This window comes from Anomaloglossus baeobatrachus, chromosome 7 (assembly GCF_048569485.1).
Source record: "Anomaloglossus baeobatrachus isolate aAnoBae1 chromosome 7, aAnoBae1.hap1, whole genome shotgun sequence".
NCBI classification, from domain to species: Eukaryota; Metazoa; Chordata; class Amphibia; order Anura; family Aromobatidae; genus Anomaloglossus; species Anomaloglossus baeobatrachus.
This window is the reverse complement of record NC_134359.1, coordinates 98,222,878-98,242,807: the sequence shown is the minus strand read 5'-3', so window position 1 is coordinate 98,242,807 and position 19,930 is coordinate 98,222,878. Positions and strand designations below refer to the sequence as shown.

The following is a 19,930-nucleotide window of genomic DNA, read 5'->3' as shown; positions in this document are numbered from 1 at the left end:
TACAACCAATGGGAAGACACCACACCCTTTTTTATGCCCATCCTGTCTGCAGACCACTGCCAGACATAGCTATGAACCTCTGGTTAATTTTACCCCCAGTTCAGTTTTATGATTTTGTGTGCTTGTTACCTGACTACTTTTCCTGCTTGCTGTTTATGTACCTTGTTGGCCGATACGCATTTCACCTCTGCTTGTTTTCTGATTCTTTCCTGGCCGTCCCATTCTGTTCCTGTTCCTCAATTAATGTTTTGACCCTGCCTGACTACTATTCTCTGTAATAGCGGTGTGACTCACATTTCCCATACATTTCAAAGTAAAACTTTGACCGCCTGATGGCATTGAGCTCTGCTGCCAGCATAGTAAGGAGGTGTGTGGTAGTCCTTGTGCGCAGTTGCAAGGAAGGGTGGCCTGACCACACAGGGTTTGCGCCAAGGTAGAGGACCCACACGAGGTTGAAGAGGCAGAAGCAGTGTATTAACTTCTACATACAGAACAAGGATTGAAACAACTCGTGGGGACGGCAAGACTTGTACAGCAGACCCTTCTCCATCTCTCACCATAGTTTGCCAGTGCCCAGTCAGTGACATGTAATGACCCTGTCTATGCTTACTGGTCCAAGTATCTGTGTTGAAATGCACCCTGTCGCACACAGATTTTCTCAAGGAAGTGGTGATGTTGTGTGCGACATGCTGGTGTAGCGCGGGCATGCTTTTCTTGGAGAAGCAGTGGTGATTAGGCATCTGGTACTGGGGCACAGCGACAGACATAAGGTCTGTAAAATCCTGTGTGTCCACTACGCGTAAAGGCAGCATTTCGGTAGCCAACAGCTTACAGAGGGATAGAGTCAACCACTTAGCGTTGTCATGGGTCGCAGTAAGTGGCCTTTTATTTGACCACATCTGAGGGACAGAGATCTGGCTGCTGTCTGTAGACGGTGTTGAGTAGGGTGTCCCTGGAAAAATGCAGGTTTGTGAGAAAAGTGCAGGCGGAGACATGATGTTGCCTTCATCTTGCCTTCAGATCTGTTCATCTTGTATCATTTTTAAAAAACACAGCAAGCAAGGGTTACTCCAAGCGGAGTCTACCTTTTTTCCCCAAATTGGGCACACAGACACCCCATCAGTGGCAGGACTTGTGCCCTAGTTGCAAACAGGATGTTTTGATTTGCATCAAGCACATTCCAAATCCACAAGCATTTACTCTCCCCAGGATGACACAGGGGTAGTAAATTCCTTCTGGATCCATGACTTGTTCATTTTGATGAACGTCAGTCTGTCCACATTGTCACTGGACAGACGCGTGCGCTTATCTGTCAGCACACACCCAGCAGCACTGAAGACACGTTCAGAGACAACGCTGGCAGCTGGACACGACAAAATCTTCAAGGCGTAACTGGAGAGCTCTTGACATTTTTCTAGATTTGAAGCACAAAAGGAGCAAGGCTCCATTTGCAAAGTCATTGCATCGATGTTCATTTGGAGATACTCCTGTATCATCCTCTCCATCCGTTGACTATGTGACACACTTGATGTCTCTGGTGGCCTTGCAAAGGAGGGTCTAAAAAAATTATGAAAAGATTCCATAAAATTGCTGTTACCAGCACCAGATACGGTCCTACTGGTACGGGTAGACTGTTGAAGATGACGAGGCCGTCCCATGTTTGTCAAGTTACAACTGGGAGAATCACTCCCTTCACCTGCACGGTTGTTTGGTGGAAAAGCCGAGCTAAGATCGAGTAACAGCTTCTGCTGATACTCCTGCATACGTGCGTCCCTTTCTATGGGTGGAATTATGTCACAAAATTTGGACTTGTCCCGGGGATCTAATAGTGTGGCAAGCCAGTAGTCATCATCACTTCTAATTTTGACAATACGAGGGTCATGTTGGAGGTAGTGCAACAAGAAGGCACTCATGTGTCTTGCGCAGCCATGCGGACCAAGTCCACGCTGTGTTTGTGGCATAGAGGTGCTAACCGTTCTTTCTTCCTCTGTCATCTCCCCCCAACCTCTTTCAACTTAAATTTGACCAAGGTCCCCCTCATCTGCTGAGTCTTCCATGTCCATGGACAGTTCGTCCTCCATATCTTCATGTCCTCCTGCACCTTCCTCAACATCTCGCCTGCTACCATGCGCCCTTGTTGATCCCTGTCCCCCATGGTCCCATGCCTGCCGCGTTGGTGATGATGAACGTCTGGACCTTGGTGATGTTGTTGTGTCTTGCGCATATGAATCCTCCTGTAGTTCCTCCCCTTCCTGTTGTCCCACCCCCTGACTCCGAATAGTGTTTAGCGTGTGCTCCAGCATGTAAATGACTGTAATCGTCATGCTGATAATGGCATTGTCAGCGCTAAACATATTCGTCGCCATGTCGAAACTGTGCAGAAGGGTGCATAGGTCCTTGATCTGAGATCACTCCATCAGGGTGATCTGCCCCACCTCTGCATCTCGTTGGCCCAGGCTATACGTCATGACGTATTGCACCAGGGCTCTGCGGTGCTGCCACAGTCGCTGTAACATGTGGAGAGTTGAATTCCAGCGTGTCGCCACATCGCATTTCAGGCGATGAACCGGCAGGCCGAAAGACTTCTGGAGCGATGCAAGTCGCTCAGCTGCGGCGGTTGAACGGCGGAAGTGAGCACTGCAGACAGTTTCCGTGCCCTGGTCAGAAGGCCATCTAGGCCGGGATAGTGTGTTAAAAATTGCTGGACAACAAGGTTCAACACGTGAGCCATACAAGGCACGTGTGTCACCTTGCCCAGGCGAAGGGCCGCACCCAGGTTTGCAGCATTGTCGCACACGGCCTTACCAGGCTGCAGGTTGAGTGGAGACAACCATTTATTAAACTCGGACCGCAGAGCTGACCACAACTCCTCAACAGGTTGACCCTGATTTCCGGAAAACGTCGCGCCGCGGGCGCCAAATGCGGGTCGGCGCCTCCCCGGGGGATCCCCGCGGGGGCAGCGGGGGCGCGCTTTCGCGCATTTCCGCTCGCCCTCGCCGCGGCGCGTTTTCGGCCCGCCGCGCCCGCCGCGTCGCGCCGCCTCGCTCGGGGCACCCACCGCCGCGTCCGCCGCGACCGGCCGGACGAAACGACGCCTCGCTCGCGTCTCTGCGACGATGCGCGATTTTCCGAAAAAGGTGATCCGTGAGAGCCATTAGCCAGTTCTGCAGTTGTCATTCCGCGACCGGTGGCCAGGTGGCGACGCCGTCCACCCAGTCGGGAAGCTGTCATGCTGCGCACGACCAGCAGATGGCAGTGCCGTTCCACGTCGCCCCTGAACTGGCTAACGGAATACGCCGGGCAGGCGCCGATTAGCCAGTCTTTCCGGCGCCAAAAAAGTGCGCCAAAAAAAAAAAAAAAATTGCCTTTTGACGCCGTAAATCTCCTCGCAGGGCTAAAATCAGGCGCTGCGGTGAACGGGAGCGCGTCCGCACGTACGGTTTTTTCGCCGCGCAACAGTATCGCTCACGGGAGCGACTGGCTCCGTTAGAAGGGGCTAACGGAATATGCTGGGAAGCGTCGATTAGCCAGTCAGTCCAGCGCCAAAAAAGTGCGCCAAAAAAAATAAAAAAATTTCGTTTTCACGCCGTAAATCTCCTAGCAGTTCTAAAATCAGGCGCTGCGGTGAACGGGAGCGCGTCCGCACGTACGGTTTTTTCGCCGCGCGACAGTATCGCTCACGGGAGGCGCTGCGGTGAACGGGAGCGCGTCCGCACGTACGTTTTTTTTCGCCGTGCAACAGTATCGCTCACGGGAGCGACTGGCTCCGTTAGAAGGGGCTAACGGAATATGCTGGGAAGCGTCGATTAGCCAGTCAGTCCAGCGCCAAAAAAGTGCGCCAAAAAAAATAAAAAAATTTCGTTTTCACGCCGTAAATCTCCTAGCAGTTCTAAAATCAGGCGCTGCGGTGAACGGGAGCGCGTCCGCACGTACGTTTTTTTCGCCGCGCAACAGTATCGCTCACGGGAGCGACTGGCTCCGTTAGAAGGGGCTAACGGAATATGCTGGGAAGCGTCGATTAGCCAGTCAGTCCAGCGCCAAAAAAGTGCGCCAAAAAAAATAAAAAAATTTCGTTTTCACGCCGTAAATCTCCTAGCAGTTCTAAAATCAGGCGCTGCGGTGAACGGGAGCGCGTCCGCACGTACGGTTTTTTCGCCGCGCGACAGTATCGCTCACGGGAGGCGCTGCGGTGAACGGGAGCGCGTCCGCACGTACGTTTTTTTTCGCCGTGCAACAGTATCGCTCACGGGAGCGACTGGCTCCGTTAGAAGGGGCTAACGGAATATGCTGGGAAGCGTCGATTAGCCAGTCAGTCCAGCGCCAAAAAAGTGCGCCAAAAAAAAAAAAAAAATGTAGTTTTCACGCCGTAAATCTCCTAACAGCTCTAAAATCAGGCGCTGCGGTGAACGGGAGCGCGTCCGCACGTACGGTTTTTTCGCCGCGCAACAGTATCGCTCACGGGAGCGTAGCCGCACGTACGGTTATTGATCAGGTCCGTGCACACGGATGTCACGTGGATGACGTCAGTGTGCAGGACCTATGGCCGTCATCAAGTCATTACAACCGGTACTGCTGTATGTAATATAGTGTCAGGCACGTGAAGAGTGGGGGAGGGGAGGTCCGGGGAAATCACTGAATTCTTTATTAAGCTCTGTGCCCGCATCTCCACTCCGCCCCCTCCTCCCGTCTAAATGCCAGTCTGCTGTACATAGTATGTCAGGCACTGCGAGGAGGGGGGAGGGGAGATCCGGGGAAATCACTGTATTCTTTATGAAGCCGGGTGCCCTGCATCTCCACTCCGCCCCCTCCTCGTCTGTATACAGGCTCAAGTCCGCTCCTCCACGCCTTTTCCCAGCCCCACTCCGCCCCCTCCTCGTCTGTATACACGCTCGAGTCCGCTCCTCCACGCCTTTTCCCTGCCCCACTCCGCCCCCTCAAGTCTTTTACCCCGGCTCCACTCCACCCCCAGGTCCCACTCCTCCCCTCATCTTCTCCGGGCACCACCCGACGAGGCAGAGGGGCCGGCCGAGTCTGACGTCGTCACTGACGACGTCAGACTACGCTCCCTCCCCTCACGTTAGACGCTGCTCAGCCACAAGTGTTCGGAGAGGTTTGTACTGCGCATGCGCTGCCCTGCGCAGTACAAAACGGAAGTCATCGCAGAGCGCGCCACTTTTCAAAATCGGCGGTGGTGGGGTGAGTATTATGTGTGTATGCTTACGGGGTGCCTGATGCCGGTGCGCGGGGACGGGCTGCTTGCCGCCGGTATATATGTACGGGCTGCCTGCTGCCGGTATATATGTACGGGCACGGGCTGCCTGCTGCCGGTATATATGTACGGGCTGCCTGCCGCCGGTAGATATGTACGGGCTGCCTGCCTGCCGCCGGTATATATGTACGGGCTGCCTGCCGCCGGTATATATGTACGGGCTGCCTGCTGCCGGTATATATGTACGGGCACGGGCTGCCTGCGGCCGGAATATATATACGGGCTGCCTGCCGCCGGTATATATGTACGGGCTGCCTGCTGCCGGTATATATGTACGGGCACGGGCTGCCTGCGGCCGGAATATATATACGGGCTGCCTGCCGCCGGTAGATATGTACGGGCTGCCTGCCTGCCGCCGGTATATATGTACGGGCTGCCTGCCTGCCTGCCACCGGTATATATGTACGGGCACGGGCTGCCTGCCGCCAGACCCCTCTGCCTGTGCGCCGCCAGACCCCTCTGCGCTCTGCGCCGCCAGACCCCTCTGCGCTCTGCGCCGCCAGACCCCTCTGCGCTCTGCGCCGCCAGACCCCTCTGCGCTCTGCGCCGCCAGACCCCTCTGCGCTCTGCGCCGCCAGACCCCTCTGCGCCGCCAGACCCCTCTGCGCTCTGCGCCGCCAGACCCCTCTGCGCTCTGCGCCGCCTGACCCCTCTGCGCTCTGCGCCGCCTGACCCCTCTGCGCTCTGCCTGACCCCTCTGCGCTCTGCCTGACCCCTCTGCGCTCTGCCTGACCCCTCTGCGCTCTGCCTGACCCCTCTGCGCTCTGCCTGACCCCTCTGCGCTCTGCCTGACCCCTCTGCGCTCTGCCTGACCCCTCTGCGCTCTGCCTGACCCCTCTGCGCTCTGCCTGACCCCTCTGCGCTCTGCCTGACCCCTCTGCGCTCTGCCTGACCCCTCTGCGCTCTGCCTGACCCCTCTGCGCTCTGCCTGACCCCTCTGCGCTCTGCCTGACCCCTCTGCGCTCTGCCTGACCCCTCTGCGCTCTGCCTGACCCCTCTGCGCTCTGCCTGACCCCTCTGCGCTCTGCCTGACCCCTCTGCGCTCTGCCTGACCCCTCTGCGCTCTGCCCGACCCCTCTGCGCTCTGCCCGACCCCTCTGCGCTCTGCCCGACCCCTCTGCGCTCTGCCCGACCCCTCTGCGCTCTGCCCGACCCCTCTGCGCTCTGCCCGACCCCTCTGCGCTCTGCCCGACCCCTCTGCGCTCTGCCCGACCCCTCTGCGCTCTGCCCGACCCCTCTGCGCTCTGCCCGACCCCTCTGCGCTCTGCCCGACCCCTCTGCGCTCTGCCCGACCCCTCTGCGCTCTGCCCGACCCCTCTGCGCTCTGCCCGACCCCTCTGCGCTCTGCCCGACCCCTCTGCGCTCTGCCCGACCCCTCTGCGCTCTGCCCGACCCCTCTGCGCTCTGCCCGACCCCTCTGCGCTCTGCCCGACCCCTCTGCGCTCTGCCCGACCCCTCTGCGCTCTGCCCGACCCCTCTGCGCTCTGCCCGACCCCTCTGCGCTCTGCCCGACCCCTCTGCGCTCTGCCCGACCCCTCTGCGCTCTGCCCGACCCCTCTGCGCTCTGCCCGACCCCTCTGCGCTCTGCCCGACCCCTCTGCGCTCTGCCCGACCCCTCTGCGCTCTGCCCGACCCCTCTGCGCTCTGCCCGACCCCTCTGCGCTCTGCCCGACCCCTCTGCGCTCTGCCCGACCCCTCTGCGCTCTGCCCGACCCCTCTGCGCAGCCCTGTCTGAGAGTGGGGCAGTGTGTGTAACCCCCTCCAGTATGTGTATGCCCCTGTATCTTCCCCAATTGTAAAACAGAATGTTTTGACTATTTATTTTTTTTTCAATTAGGTATCCAAGCAATGCAGGTAGTGCTGACATTACGATCGACGGACGCCTTCCATCTTCTGGTACCACTGTGTAGACGAGTAATCTTGAAGATCCCGTACGTATGTTGTCTATGTATATATGTATGTGTCTGTCTTCCAACTGCATCCAGCTCATACACAGCACCATACTGTAATACAGGTCCACTCTATGTCCTGTAATACAGTGTGCTGACAGCCCTCTGTGGGCTCCGCTGGGGGCTGGCAGCCCTCTGTGGGCTCCGCTGGGGGCTGGCAGCCCTCTGTGGGCTCCGCTGGGGGCTGGCAGCCCTCTGTGGGCTCCGCTGGGGGCTGGCAGCCCTCTGTGGGCTCCGCTGGGGGCTGGCAGCCCTCTGTGGGCTCCGCTGGGGGCTGGCAGCCCTCTGTGGGCTCCGCTGGGGGCTGGCAGGCCTCTGTGGGCTCCGCTGGGGGCTGGCAGCCCTCTGTGGGCTCCGCTGGGGGCTGGCAGCCCTCTGGGGGCTCCGCCGGGGGCTGGCAGCCCTCTGGGGGCTCCGCCGGGGGCTGGCAGCCCTCTGGGGGCTCCGCCGGGGGCTGGCAGCCCTCTGGGGGCTCCGCCGGGGGCTGGCAGCCCTCTGGGGGCTCCGCCGGGGGCTGGCAGCCCTCTGGGGGCTCCGCCGGGGGCTGGCAGCCCTCTGTGGGCTCCGCTGGGGGCTGGCAGCCCTCTGTGGGCTCCGCTGGGGGCTGGCAGCCCTCTGTGGGCTCCGCTGGGGGCTGGCAGGCCTCTGTGGGCTCCGCCGGGGGCTGGCAGGCCTCTGTGGGCTCCGCTGGGGGCTGGCAGCCCTCTGGGGGCTCCGCCGGGGGCTGGCAGCCCTCTGGGGGCTCCGCCGGGGGCTGGCAGCCCTCTGGGGGCTCCGCCGGGGGCTGGCAGCCCTCTGGGGGCTCCGCCGGGGGCTGGCAGCCCTCTGGGGGCTCCGCCGGGGGCTGGCAGCCCTCTGGGGGCTCCGCCGGGGGCTGGCAGCCCTCTGGGGGCTCCGCCGGGGGCTGGCAGCCCTCTGGGGGCTCCGCCGGGGGCTGGCAGCCCTCTGGGGGCTCCGCCGGGGGCTGGCAGCCCTCTGGGGGCTCCGCCGGGGGCTGGCAGCCCTCTGGGGGCTCCGCCGGGGGCTGGCAGCCCTCTGGGGGCTCCGCCGGGGGCTGGCAGCCCTGTGTGGGCTCCGCCGGGGGCTGGCAGCCCTGTGTGGGCTCCGGTGGGGGCTGGCAGCCCTGTGTGGGCTCCGGTGGGGGCTGGCAGCCCTCTGTGGGCTCCGGTGGGGGCTGGCAGCCCTGTGTGGGCTCCGGTGGGGGCTGGCAGCCCTGTGTGGGCTCCGGTGGGGGCTGGCAGCCCTGTGTGGGCTCTGGTGGGGGCTGGCAGCCCTGTGTGGGCTCTGGTGGGGGCTGGCAGCCCTGTGTGGGCTCTGGTGGGGGCTGGCAGCCCTGTGTGGGCTCTGGTGGGGGCTGGCAGCCCTGTGTGGGCTCTGGTGGGGGCTGGCAGCCCTGTGTGGGCTCTGGTGGGGGCTGGCAGCCCTGTGTGGGCTCTGGTGGGGGCTGGCAGCCCTGTGTGGGCTCTGGTGGGGGCTGGCAGCCCTGTGTGGGCTCTGGTGGGGGCTGGCAGCCCTGTGTGGGCTCTGGTGGGGGCTGGCAGCCCTGTGTGGGCTCTGGTGGGGGCTGGCAGCCCTGTGTGGGCTCTGGTGGGGGCTGGCAGCCCTGTGTGGGCTCTGGTGGGGGCTGGCAGCCCTGTGTGGGCTCTGGTGGGGGCTGGCAGCCCTGTGTGGGCTCTGGTGGGGGCTGGCAGCCCTGTGTGGGCTCTGGTGGGGGCTGGCAGCCCTGTGTGGGCTCTGGTGGGGGCTGGCAGCCCTGTGTGGGCTCTGGTGGGGGCTGGCAGCCCTGTGTGGGCTCTGGTGGGGGCTGGCAGCCCTGTGTGGGCTCTGGTGGGGGCTGGCAGCCCTGTGTGGGCTCTGCTGGGGGCTGGCAGCCCTGTGTGGGCTCTGCTGGGGGCTGGCAGCCCTGTGTGGGCTCTGCTGGGGGCTGGCAGCCCTGTGTGGGCTCTGCTGGGGGCTGGCAGCCCTGTGTGGGCTCTGCTGGGGGCTGGCAGCCCTGTGTGGGCTCTGCTGGGGGCTGGCAGCCCTGTGTGGGCTCTGCTGGGGGCTGGCAGCCCTGTGTGGGCTCTGCTGGGGGCTGGCAGCCCTGTGTGGGCTCTGCTGGGGGCTGGCAGCCCTGTGTGGGCTCTGCTGGGGGCTGGCAGCCCTGTGTGGGCTCTGCTGGGGGCTGGCAGCCCTGTGTGGGCTCTGCTGGGGGCTGGCAGCCCTGTGTGGGCTCTGCTGGGGGCTGGCAGCCCTGTGTGGGCTCTGCTGGGGGCTGGCAGCCCTGTGTGGGCTCTGCTGGGGGCTGGCAGCCCTGTGTGGGCTCTGCTGGGGGCTGGCAGCCCTGTGTGGGCTCTGCTGGGGGCTGGCAGCCCTGTGTGGGCTCTGCTGGGGGCTGGCAGCCCTGTGTGGGCTCTGCTGGGGGCTGGCAGCCCTGTGTGGGCTCTGCTGGGGGCTGGCAGCCCTGTGTGGGCTCTGCTGGGGGCTGGCAGCCCTGTGTGGGCTCTGCTGGGGGCTGGCAGCCCTGTGTGGGCTCTGCTGGGGGCTGGCAGCCCTGTGTGGGCTCTGCTGGGGGCTGGCAGCCCTGTGGGGGCTCTGCTGGGGGCTGGCAGCCCTGTGGGGGCTCTGCTGGGGGCTGGCAGCCCTGTGTGGGCTCTGCTGGGGGCTGGCAGCCCTCTGGGGGCTCTGCTGGGGGCTGGCAGCCCTCTGGGGGCTCTGCTGGGGGCTGGCAGCCCTCTGGGGGCTCTGCTGGGGGCTGGCAGCCCTCTGGGGGCTCTGCTGGGGGCTGGCAGCCCTCTGGGGGCTCTGCTGGGGGCTGGCAGCCCTCTGGGGGCTCTGCTGGGGGCTGGCAGCCCTCTGGGGGCTCTGCTGGGGGCTGGCAGCCCTCTGGGGGCTCTGCTGGGGGCTGGCAGCCCTCTGGGGGCTCTGCTGGGGGCTGGCAGCCCTCTGGGGGCTCTGCTGGGGGCTGGCAGCCCTCTGGGGGCTCTGCTGGGGGCTGGCAGCCCTCTGGGGGCTCTGCTGGGGGCTGGCAGCCCTCTGGGGGCTCTGCTGGGGGCTGGCAGCCCTCTGGGGGCTCTGCTGGGGGCTGGCAGCCCACTGTGGGCTCCGGTGGGGGCTGGCAGCCCACTGTGGGCTCCGGTGGGGGCTGGCAGCCCTGTGTGGGCTCCGCTGGGGGCTGGCAGCCCTGTGTGGGCTCCGCTGGGGGCTGGCAGCCCTGTGTGGGCTCCGCTGGGGGCTGGCAGCCCTGTGTGGGCTCCGCTGGGGGCTGGCAGCCCTGTGTGGGCTCCGCTGGGGGCTGGCAGCCCTGTGTGGGCTCCGCTGGGGGCTGGCAGCCCTGTGTGGGCTCCGCTGGGGGCTGGCAGCCCTGTGTGGGCTCTGGTGGGGGCTGGCAGCCCTGTGTGGGCTCTGGTGGGGGCTGGCAGCCCTGTGTGGGCTCTGGTGGGGGCTGGCAGCCCTGTGTGGGCTCTGGTGGGGGCTGGCAGCCCTGTGTGGGCTCTGCTGGGGGCTGGCAGCCCTCTGGGGGCTCTGCTGGGGGCTGGCAGCCCTCTGGGGGCTCTGCTGGGGGCTGGCAGCCCTCTGGGGGCTCTGGTGGGGGGCTGGCAGCCCTCTGGGGGCTCTGCTGGGGGCTGGCAGCCCTCTGGGGGCTCTGCTGGGGGCTGGCAGCCCTCTGTGGGCTCTGCTGGGGGCTGGCAGCCCTCTGTGGGCTCTGCTGGGGGCTGGCAGCCCTCTGTGGGCTCTGCTGGGGGCTGGCAGCCCTCTGTGGGCTCTGCTGGGGGCTGGCAGCCCTGTGTGGGCTCTGCTGGGGGCTGGCAGCCCTGTGTGGGCTCTGCTGGGGGCTGGCAGCCCTGTGTGGGCTCTGCTGGGGGCTGGCAGCCCTGTGTGGGCTCTGCTGGGGGCTGGCAGCCCTGTGTGGGCTCTGCTGGGGGCTGGCAGCCCTGTGTGGGCTCTGCTGGGGGCTGGCAGCCCTGTGTGGGCTCTGCTGGGGGCTGGCAGCCCTGTGTGGGCTCTGCTGGGGGCTGGCAGCCCTGTGTGGGGGCTGGCAGCCCTGTGTGGGGGCTGGCAGCCCTGTGTGGGGGCTGGCAGCCCTGTGTGGGGGCTGGCAGCCCTGTGTGGGGGCTGGCAGCCCTGTGTGGGGGCTGGCAGCCCTGTGTGGGGGCTGGCAGCCCTGTGTGGGGGCTGGCAGCCCTGTGTGGGCTCTGCTGGGGGCTGGCAGCCCTGTGTGGGCTCTGCTGGGGGCTGGCAGCCCTGTGTGGGCTCTGCTGGGGGCTGGCAGCCCTGTGTGGGCTCTGCTGGGGGCTGGCAGCCCTGTGTGGGCTCTGCTGGGGGCTGGCAGCCCTCTGTGGGCTCTGCCGGGGGCTGGCAGCCCTCTGTGGGCTCTGCCGGGGGCTGGCAGCCCTCTGTGGGCTCTGCCGGGGGCTGGCAGCCCTCTGTGGGCTCCGCCGGGGGCTGGCAGCCCTCTGTGGGCTCCGCCGGGGGCTGGCAGCCCTCTGTGGGCTCCGCCGGGGGCTGGCAGCCCTCTGTGGGCTCCGCCGGGGGCTGGCAGCCCTCTGTGGGCTCCGCCGGGGGCTGGCAGCCCTCTGTGGGCTCCGCCGGGGGCTGGCAGCCCTCTGTGGGCTCCGCCGGGGGCTGGCAGCCCTCTGTGGGCTCCGCCGGGGGCTGGCAGCCCTCTGTGGGCTCCGCCGGGGGCTGGCAGCCCTCTGTGGGCTCCGCCGGGGGCTGGCAGCCCTCTGTGGGCTCCGCCGGGGGCTGGCAGCCCTCTGTGGGCTCCGCCGGGGGCTGGCAGCCCTCTGTGGGCTCCGCCGGGGGCTGGCAGCCCTCTGTGGGCTCCGCCGGGGGCTGGCAGCCCTCTGTGGGCTCCGCCGGGGGCTGGCAGCCCTCTGTGGGCTCCGGTGGGGGCTGGCAGCCCTCTGTGGGCTCCGGTGGGGGCTGGCAGCCCTCTGTGGGCTCCGGTGGGGGCTGGCAGCCCTCTGTGGGCTCCGGTGGGGGCTGGCAGCCCTCTGTGGGCTCCGGTGGGGGCTGGCAGCCCTCTGTGGGCTCCGGTGGGGGCTGGCAGCCCTCTGTGGGCTCCGGTGGGGGCTGGCAGCCCTCTGTGGGCTCCGGTGGGGGCTGGCAGCCCTCTGTGGGCTCCGGTGGGGGCTGGCAGCCCTCTGTGGGCTCCGCTGGGGGCTGGCAGCCCTGTGTGGGCTCCGCTGGGGGCTGGCAGCCCTGTGTGGGCTCCGCTGGGGGCTGGCAGCCCTGTGTGGGCTCCGCTGGGGGCTGGCAGCCCTGTGTGGGCTCCGCTGGGGGCTGGCAGCCCTGTGTGGGCTCCGCTGTGTCTGTCTTCCAACTGCATCCAGCTCATACACAGCACCATACTGTAATACAGGTCCACTCTATGTCCTGTAATACAGTGTGCTGGCAGCCCTGTGTGGGCTCTGCTGGGGGCTGGCAGCCCTGTGTGGGCTCTGCTGGGGGCTGGCAGCCCTGTGTGGGCTCTGCTGGGGGCTGGCAGCCCTCTGGGGGCTCTGCTGGGGGCTGGCAGCCCTCTGGGGGCTCTGCTGGGGGCTGGCAGCCCTCTGGGGGCTCTGCTGGGGGCTGGCAGCCCTCTGGGGGCTCTGCTGGGGGCTGGCAGCCCTCTGGGGGCTCTGCTGGGGGCTGGCAGCCCTCTGGGGGCTCTGCTGGGGGCTGGCAGCCCTCTGGGGGCTCTGCTGGGGGCTGGCAGCCCTCTGGGGGCTCTGCTGGGGGCTGGCAGCCCTCTGGGGGCTCTGCTGGGGGCTGGCAGCCCTCTGGGGGCTCTGCTGGGGGCTGGCAGCCCTCTGGGGGCTCTGCTGGGGGCTGGCAGCCCTCTGGGGGCTCTGCTGGGGGCTGGCAGCCCTCTGGGGGCTCTGCTGGGGGCTGGCAGCCCTCTGGGGGCTCCGGTGGGGGCTGGCAGCCCTCTGGGGGCTCCGTTGGGGGCTGGCAGCCCTCTGGGGGCTCCGTTGGGGGCTGGCAGCCCTCTGTGGGCTCCGGTGGAGGCTGGCAGCCCTCTGTGGGCTCTGGTGGGGACTGGCAGCCCTCTGTGGGCTCTACTGGGGGCTGGCAGCCCTCTGTGGGCTCCCCCCTGGCCCTTCCACATCTACCACTGTGTAGATGAGTAATCTTGAAGATCCCGTACGTATGTTGTCTATGTATATATGTATGTGTCTGTCTTCCAACTGCATCCAGCTCATACACAGCACCATACTGTAATACAGGTCCACTCTATGTCCTGTAATACAGTGTGCTGGCAGCCCTCTGTGGGCTCTGCTGGGGGCTGGCAGCCCTCTGTGGGCTCTGCTGGGGGCTGGCAGCCCTCTGTGGGCTCTGCTGGGGGCTGGCAGCCCTCTGTGGGCTCTGCTGGGGGCTGGCAGCCCTCTGTGGGCTCTGCTGGGGGCTGGCAGCCCTCTGTGGGCTCTGCTGGGGGCTGGCAGCCCTCTGTGGGCTCTGCTGGGGGCTGGCAGCCCTCTGTGGGCTCTGCTGGGGGCTGGCAGCCCTCTGTGGGCTCTGCTGGGGGCTGGCAGCCCTCTGTGGGCTCTGCTGGGGGCTGGCAGCCCTCTGTGGGCTCTGCTGGGGGCTGGCAGCCCTCTGTGGGCTCTGCTGGGGGCTGGCAGCCCTCTGTGGGCTCTGCTGGGGGCTGGCAGCCCTCTGTGGGCTCTGCTGGGGGCTGGCAGCCCTCTGTGGGCTCTGCTGGGGGCTGGCAGCCCTCTGTGGGCTCTGCTGGGGGCTGGCAGCCCTCTGTGGGCTCTGCTGGGGGCTGGCAGCCCTCTGTGGGCTCTGCTGGGGGCTGGCAGCCCTCTGTGGGCTCTGCTGGGGGCTGGCAGCCCTCTGTGGGCTCTGCTGGGGGCTGGCAGCCCTCTGTGGGCTCTGCTGGGGGCTGGCAGCCCTCTGTGGGCTCTGCTGGGGGCTGGCAGCCCTCTGTGGGCTCTGCTGGGGGCTGGCAGCCCTCTGTGGGCTCTGCTGGGGGCTGGCAGCCCTCTGTGGGCTCTGCTGGGGGCTGGCAGCCCTCTGTGGGCTCTGCTGGGGGCTGGCAGCCCTCTGTGGGCTCCGCTGGGGGCTGGCAGCCCTCTGTGGGCTCCGCTGGGGGCTGGCAGCCCTCTGTGGGCTCCGCTGGGGGCTGGCAGCCCTCTGTGGGCTCCGCTGGGGGCTGGCAGCCCTCTGTGGGCTCCGCTGGGGGCTGGCAGCCCTCTGTGGGCTCCGTTGGGGGCTGGCAGCCCTCTGTGGGCTCCGCTGGGGGCTGGCAGCCCTCTGTGGGCTCCGCTGGGGGCTGGCAGCCCTCTGTGGGCTCCGCTGTGTCTGTCTTCCAACTGCATCCAGCTCATACACAGCACCATACTGTAATACAGGTCCACTCTGTCCTGTAATACAGTGTGCTGGCAGCCCTGTGTGGGCTCTGCTGGGGGCTGGCAGCCCTGTGTGGGCTCTGCTGGGGGCTGGCAGCCCTGTGTGGGCTCTGCTGGGGGCTGGCAGCCCTGTGTGGGCTCTGCTGGGGGCTGGCAGCCCTCTGGGGGCTCTGCTGGGGGCTGGCAGCCCTCTGGGGGCTCTGCTGGGGGCTGGCAGCCCTCTGGGGGCTCTGCTGGGGGCTGGCAGCCCTCTGGGGGCTCTGCTGGGGGCTGGCAGCCCTCTGGGGGCTCTGCTGGGGGCTGGCAGCCCTCTGGGGGCTCTGCTGGGGGCTGGCAGCCCTCTGTGGGCTCTGCTGGGGGCTGGCAGCCCTCTGTGGGCTCTGCTGGGGGCTGGCAGCCCTCTGTGGGCTCTGCTGGGGGCTGGCAGCCCTCTGTGGGCTCTGCTGGGGGCTGGCAGCCCTCTGTGGGCTCCGCTGGGGGCTGGCAGCCCTCTGTGGGCTCCGCTGGGGGCTGGCAGCCCTCTGTGGGCTCCGCTGGGGGCTGGCAGCCCTCTGTGGGCTCCGCTGGGGGCTGGCAGCCCTCTGTGGGCTCCGCTGGGGGCTGGCAGCCCTCTGTGGGCTCCGCTGGGGGCTGGCAGCCCTCTGTGGGCTCCGCTGGGGGCTGGCAGCCCTCTGTGGGCTCCGCTGGGGGCTGGCAGCCCTCTGTGGGCTCTGCCGGGGGCTGGCAGCCCTCTGTGGGCTCTGCCGGGGGCTGGCAGCCCTCTGTGGGCTCTGCCGGGGGCTGGCAGCCCTCTGTGGGCTCTGCCGGGGGCTGGCAGCCCTCTGTGGGCTCTGCCGGGGGCTGGCAGCCCTCTGTGGGCTCTGCCGGGGGCTGGCAGCCCTCTGTGGGCTCTGCCGGGGGCTGGCAGCCCTCTGTGGGCTCTGCCGGGGGCTGGCAGCCCTCTGTGGGCTCTGCCGGGGGCTGGCAGCCCTCTGTGGGCTCTGCCGGGGGCTGGCAGCCCTCTGTGGGCTCTGCCGGGGGCTGGCAGCCCTCTGTGGGCTCTGCCGGGGGCTGGCAGCCCTCTGTGGGCTCTGCCGGGGGCTGGCAGCCCTCTGTGGGCTCTGCCGGGGGCTGGCAGCCCACTGTGGGCTCTGCCGGGGGCTGGCAGCCCTCTGTGGGCTCTGCCGGGGGCTGGCAGCCCTCTGTGGGCTCTGCCGGGGGCTGGCAGCCCTCTGTGGGCTCCGCCGGGGGCTGGCAGCCCTCTGTGGGCTCCGCCGGGGGCTGGCAGCCCTCTGTGGGCTCTGCCGGGGGCTGGCAGCCCTCTGTGGGCTCTGCCGGGGGCTGGCAGCCCTCTGTGGGCTCTGCCGGGGGCTGGCAGCCCTCTGTGGGCTCTGCCGGGGGCTGGCAGCCCTCTGTGGGCTCTGCCGGGGGCTGGCAGCCCTCTGTGGGCTCTGCCGGGGGCTGGCAGCCCTCTGTGGGCTCTGCCGGGGGCTGGCAGCCCTCTGTGGGCTCTGCCGGGGGCTGGCAGCCCTCTGTGGGCTCTGCCGGGGGCTGGCAGCCCTCTGTGGGCTCTGCCGGGGGCTGGCAGCCCTCTGTGGGCTCTGCCGGGGGCTGGCAGCCCTCTGTGGGCTCTGCCGGGGGCTGGCAGCCCTCTGTGGGCTCTGCCGGGGGCTGGCAGCCCTCTGTGGGCTCTGCCGGGGGCTGGCAGCCCTCTGTGGGCTCTGCCGGGGGCTGGCAGCCCTCTGTGGGCTCTGCCGGGGGCTGGCAGCCCTCTGTGGGCTCTGCCGGGGGCTGGCAGCCCTCTGTGGGCTCTGCCGGGGGCTGGCAGCCCTCTGTGGGCTCTGCCGGGGGCTGGCAGCCCTCTGTGGGCTCTGCCGGGGGCTGGCAGCCCTCTGTGGGCTCTGCCGGGGGCTGGCAGCCCTCTGTGGGCTCTGCCGGGGGCTGGCAGCCCTCTGTGGGCTCTGCCGGGGGCTGGCAGCCCTCTGTGGGCTCTGCCGGGGGCTGGCAGCCCTCTGTGGGCTCTGCCGGGGGCTGGCAGCCCTCTGTGGGCTCCGCCGGGGGCTGGCAGCCCTCTGTGGGCTCCGCCGGGGGCTGGCAGCCCTCTGTGGGCTCTGCCGGGGGCTGGCAGCCCTCTGTGGGCTCTGCCGGGGGCTGGCAGCCCTCTGTGGGCTCTGCCGGGGGCTGGCAGCCCTCTGTGGGCTCTGCCGGGGGCTGGCAGCCCTCTGTGGGCTCTGCCGGGGGCTGGCAGCCCTCTGTGGGCTCTGCCGGGGGCTGGCAGCCCTCTGTGGGCTCTGCCGGGGGCTGGCAGCCCTCTGTGGGCTCTGCCGGGGGCTGGCAGCCCTCTGTGGGCTCTGCCGGGGGCTGGCAGCCCTCTGTGGGCTCTGCCGGGGGCTGGCAGCCCTCTGTGGGCTCTGCCGGGGGCTGGCAGCCCTCTGTGGGCTCTGCCGGGGGCTGGCAGCCCTCTGTGGGCTCTGCCGGGGGCTGGCAGCCCTCTGTGGGCTCTGCCGGGGGCTGGCAGCCCTCTGTGGGCTCTGCCGGGGGCTGGCAGCCCTCTGTGGGCTCTGCCGGGGGCTGGCAGCCCTCTGTGGGCTCTGCCGGGGGCTGGCAGCCCTCTGTGGGCTCTGCCGGGGGCTGGCAGCCCTCTGTGGGCTCTGCCGGGGGCTGGCAGCCCTCTGTGGGCTCTGCCGGGGGCTGGCAGCCCTCTGTGGGCTCTGCCGGGGGCTGGCAGCCCTCTGTGGGCTCTGCCGGGGGCTGGCAGCCCTCTGTGGGCTCTGCCGGGGGCTGGCAGCCCTCTGTGGGCTCTGCCGGGGGCTGGCAGCCCTCTGTGGGCTCTGCCGGGGGCTGGCAGCCCTCTGTGGGCTCTGCCGGGGGCTGGCAGCCCTCTGTGGGCTCTGCCGGGGGCTGGCAGCCCTCTGTGGGCTCTGCCGGGGGCTGGCAGCCCTCTGTGGGCTCTGCCGGGGGCTGGCAGCCCTCTGTGGGCTCTGCCGGGGGCTGGCAGCCCTCGGTGGGCTCTGCCGGGGGCTGGCAGCCCTCTGTGGGCTCTGCCGGGGGCTGGCAGCCCTCTGTGGGCTCTGCCGGGGGCTGGCAGCCCTCTGTGGGCTCTGCCGGGGGCTGGCAGCCCTCTGTGGGCTCTGCCGGGGGCTGGCAGCCCTCTGTGGGCTCTGCCGGGGGCTGGCAGCCCTCTGTGGGCTCTGCCGGGGGCTGGCAGCCCTCTGTGGGCTCTGCCGGGGGCTGGCAGCCCTCTGTGGGCTCTGCCGGGGGCTGGCAGCCCTCTGTGGGCTCTGCCGGGGGCTGGCAGCCCTCTGTGGGCTCTGCCGGGGGCTGGCAGCCCTCTGTGGGCTCTGCCGGGGGCTGGCAGCCCTCTGTGGGCTCTGCCGGGGGCTGGCAGCCCTCTGTGGGCTCTGCCGGGGGCTGGCAGCCCTCTGTGGGCTCTGCCGGGGGCTGGCAGCCCTCTGTGGGCTCTGCCGGGGGCTGGCAGCCCTCTGTGGGCTCTGCCGGGGGCTGGCAGCCCTCTGTGGGCTCTGCCGGGGGCTGGCAGCCCTCTGTGGGCTCCGCCGGGGGCTGGCAGCCCTCTGTGGGCTCCGCCGGGGGCTGGCAGCCCTCTGTGGGCTCCCCCCTGGCCCTGCCAGAGTGTGGGGCAGTGTGTGCAGCCCCCTCCAGTATGTGTATGCCCCTGTATCTTCCCCAATTGTAAAACAGAATGTTTTGCCTATTTGTTTCTTTCAATTAGGTATCCAAGCAATGCAGGTAGTGCTGACGTTACCATCGACGGACGCCTTCCATCTTCTGGTACCACTGTGTAGATGAGTAATCTTGAAGATCCCGTACGTATGTTGTCTATGTATATATGTATGTGTCTGTCTTCCAACTGCATCCAGCTCATACACAGCACCATACTGTAATACAGGTCCACTCTATGTCCTGTAATACAGTGTGCTGGCAGCCCTCTGTGGGCTCTGGTGGGGGCTGGCAGCCCTCTGTGGGCTCTGCCGGGGGCTGGCAGCCCTCTGTGGGCTCTGCCGGGGGCTGGCAGCCCTCTGTGGGCTCTGCCGGGGGCTGGCAGCCCTCTGTGGGCTCTGCCGGGGGCTGGCAGCCCTCTGTGGGCTCTGCCGGGGGCTGGCAGCCCTCTGTGGGCTCTGCCGGGGGCTGGCAGCCCTCTGTGGGCTCTGCCGGGGGCTGGCAGCCCTCTGTGGGCTCTGCCGGGGGCTGGCAGCCCTCTGTGGGCTCTGCCGGGGGCTGGCAGCCCTCTGTGGGCTCTGCCGGGGGCTGGCAGCCCTCTGTGGGCTCTGCCGGGGGCTGGCAGCCCTCTGTGGGCTCTGCCGGGGGCTGGCAGCCCTCTGTGGGCTCTGCCGGGGGCTGGCAGCCCTCTGTGGGCTCTGCCGGGGGCTGGCAGCCCTCTGTGGGCTCTGCCGGGGGCTGGCAGCCCTCTGTGGGCTCTGCCGGGGGCTGGCAGCCCTCTGTGGGCTCTGCCGGGGGCTGGCAGCCCTCGGTGGGCTCTGCCGGGGGCTGGCAGCCCTCGGTGGGCTCTGCCGGGGGCTGGCAGCCCTCGGTGGGCTCTGCCGGGGGCTGGCAGCCCTCTGTGGGCTCTGCCGGGGGCTGGCAGCCCTCTGTGGGCTCTGCCGGGGGCTGGCAGCCCTCGGTGGGCTCTGCCGGGGGCTGGCAGCCCTCTGTGGGCTCTGCCGGGGGCTGGCAGCCCTCTGTGGGCTCTGCCGGGGGCTGGCAGCCCTCTGTGGGCTCTGCCGGGGGCTGGCAGCCCTCTGTGGGCTCTGCCGGGGGCTGGCAGCCCTCTGTGGGCTCTGCCGGGGGCTGGCAGCCCTCTGTGGGCTCTGCCGGGGGCTGGCAGCCCTCTGTGGGCTCTGCCGGGGGCTGGCAGCCCTCTGTGGGCTCTGCCGGGGGCTGGCAGCCCTCTGTGGGCTCTGCCGGGGGCTGGCAGCCCTCTGTGGGCTCTGCCGGGGGCTGGCAGCCCTCTGTGGGCTCTGCCGGGGGCTGGCAGCCCTCTGTGGGCTCTGCCGGGGGCTGGCAGCCCTCTGTGGGCTCTGCCGGGGGCTGGCAGCCCTCTGTGGGCTCTGCCGGGGGCTGGCAGCCCTCTGTGGGCTCTGCCGGGGGCTGGCAGCCCTCTGTGGGCTCTGCCGGGGGCTGGCAGCCCTCTGTGGGCTCTGCCGGGGGCTGGCAGCCCTCTGTGGGCTCTGCCGGGGGCTGGCAGCCCTCTGTGGGCTCTGCCGGGGGCTGGCAGCCCTCTGTGGGCTCTGCCGGGGGCTGGCAGCCCTCTGTGGGCTCTGCCGGGGGCTGGCAGCCCTCTGTGGGCTCTGCCGGGGGCTGGCAGCCCTCTGTGGGCTCTGCCGGGGGCTGGCAGCCCTCTGTGGGCTCTGCCGGGGGCTGGCAGCCCTCTGTGGGCTCTGCCGGGGGCTGGCAGCCCT

The 19,930-nt window shown here is 68.2% G+C and overlaps 1 long non-coding RNA gene across 1 annotated transcript; it reads left to right on the top strand.

Moving 5' to 3' along the window:
- Positions 1-5,088: 5,088 nt before the first annotated feature.
- On the top strand, positions 5,089-18,415 carry LOC142245938 (uncharacterized). Its single transcript, XR_012724820.1, has 3 exons — positions 5,089-5,196; positions 7,107-7,200; positions 18,244-18,415. It is a non-coding gene; the product is annotated as an uncharacterized LOC142245938 (long non-coding RNA).
- The last annotated feature ends 1,515 nt before the right edge of the window (positions 18,416-19,930 follow it).